The sequence below is a fragment of the Phoca vitulina genome, unplaced genomic scaffold (assembly GCF_004348235.1).
Source record: "Phoca vitulina isolate PV1807 unplaced genomic scaffold, GSC_HSeal_1.0 scaffold3, whole genome shotgun sequence".
Taxonomy (NCBI): domain Eukaryota; kingdom Metazoa; phylum Chordata; class Mammalia; order Carnivora; family Phocidae; genus Phoca; species Phoca vitulina.
This window is the reverse complement of record NW_022589706.1, coordinates 77,873,138-77,874,945: the sequence shown is the minus strand read 5'-3', so window position 1 is coordinate 77,874,945 and position 1,808 is coordinate 77,873,138. Positions and strand designations below refer to the sequence as shown.

At 39.7% G+C, this 1,808-nt stretch overlaps 1 pseudogene; it reads left to right on the top strand.

Moving 5' to 3' along the window:
* Nucleotides 1-1,079: 1,079 nt before the first annotated feature.
* Nucleotides 1,080-1,498, top strand: LOC116628466 (annotated as a pseudogene).
* The last annotated feature ends 310 nt before the right edge of the window (nucleotides 1,499-1,808 follow it).

The following is a 1,808-nucleotide window of genomic DNA, read 5'->3' as shown; positions in this document are numbered from 1 at the left end:
CTAAAACATATCCTAAATTTTGCACATCTCTCCATCTATACTCTTTCCACCATAGTTCAAATCACTACCTCTCTGGGACTACTTCATATTCCAAAGGAGAGTGATCTTTTAAAAATGTAAATCAGATCATGATGTTCCTAGTTTACAATATTCCAATGGCTTCCAATCAAAATTAGAGTAAACATCAGACTTCTTAGCCTGGCAAACAAAGCCCTATGTCATCTGTTAGTTCCTTCCTCATTGACCTCATCTCCTCCATTCTCCACCCACCAAGCTTCAATGGCCTGCTTTCTCATTTAAAAAGTGACAAGTTCATTTCTGCTTTCAGGCCTTCACACAAGTTCTTGATCTGCCTGGAAGGCCAGATTCATGGGTGTGTGACCTGTGGAATCACACAGAGCCCTGTTATCAAAAGGGCCCCATACTTGGTTTAATGCCCTACTGATGCAATCTCAAATTTTTAAATAATTTTATCTTTTAACTTGTGTTTTGTAAGTGAAATTCAGTGGCACGGTGGAGCACATGGGTGAGCAGAGGAAATACATACAATATTTCCATCATTCATTGCCACCTTATTTGCATGTAGCACTTACAGGGCCCCATGACCACAGAATTCTGGTAGACCTACAGTGTGTAGTAAAGGTTCAATATGACTCAAAGTGAGTACAAGGTAAGCATGTCTAGTAAGCAGGCACACTGCCAGCTCTGAGATGGCACACCTTCTATTGAGAACCAGAACTTGCTTCAAACATTGAAAGGAAGCAGTAATGTTTTAAGAAGCATGAATAATCAAAGAGCCCTATCCATAACCTTTCTTGCTCATGTGTCTTCCCAGTATTAGCTAACCACCTACACTGAGAATCATGAGATAGAAAGAAAGAGAAAAATAGGATAACTAACCCATGTTCATCTTCATTTAGTCCTTCCTTACTTATAAGTTAAGCTCAAGGTGGAGAATGTTTATAGAATGTGTGCCTATCAAGAAGTAAAAAAAACAGCTCTTTCCCTGCCCCGCCCAGTCGTGCGGAGGCGGAAGGTCACGTGCAGTCAAGATTCGGCTACCCTCGTGATCCACCGCCATGGCCGAGGAAGGCATTGATGCTGGAGGTGTGATGGACGTTAATACTGCTTTACAAGAGGTGCTGAAGACCGCCCTCATCCACGACGGCCTGGCACGTGGAATTCGCGAAGCTGCCAAAGCCTTAGACAAGCGCCAGGCCCATCTTTGTGTGCTTGCATCCAACTGTGATGAGCCTATGTATGTCAAGTTGGTGGAGGCCCTTTGTGTTGAACACCAAATCAACCTAATCAAGGTTGATGACAACAAGAAACTAGGGGAATGGGTAGGCCTCTGTAAAATTGACAGAGGGAAAACCCCATAAAGTGGTTGGTTGCAGTTGTGTGGTGGTTAAGGACTATGGCAAAGAGTCTCAGGTGAAGGATGTCATCGAGGAATACTTCAAGTGCAAGAAATGAACAAATAAACTTAGTTCTTGTTCCACAAAAAAAAAATAAAAAAAAAAGTAAAAAAAGCAGCTGAGAAAAATAGTTGAATCAATTTTGTACAATGCTTCTGCTATGAGTTAAAGATATATGTATATACAAGCTCTGAAATAAAAAATTGTGCAATATTCATGATGCCATCTGTGAGGAGATACCACCTGTGAGTTAAATTCTCTTACTTTTGCATTTAAAACTGGCATGACACAATATAAAGATGAGTGGTAACATTTATTTAATAATTATAAATTTTAATTTTCTTTGCTGAGAATAACATTAATATATCATAATATTAATATAATAAATAA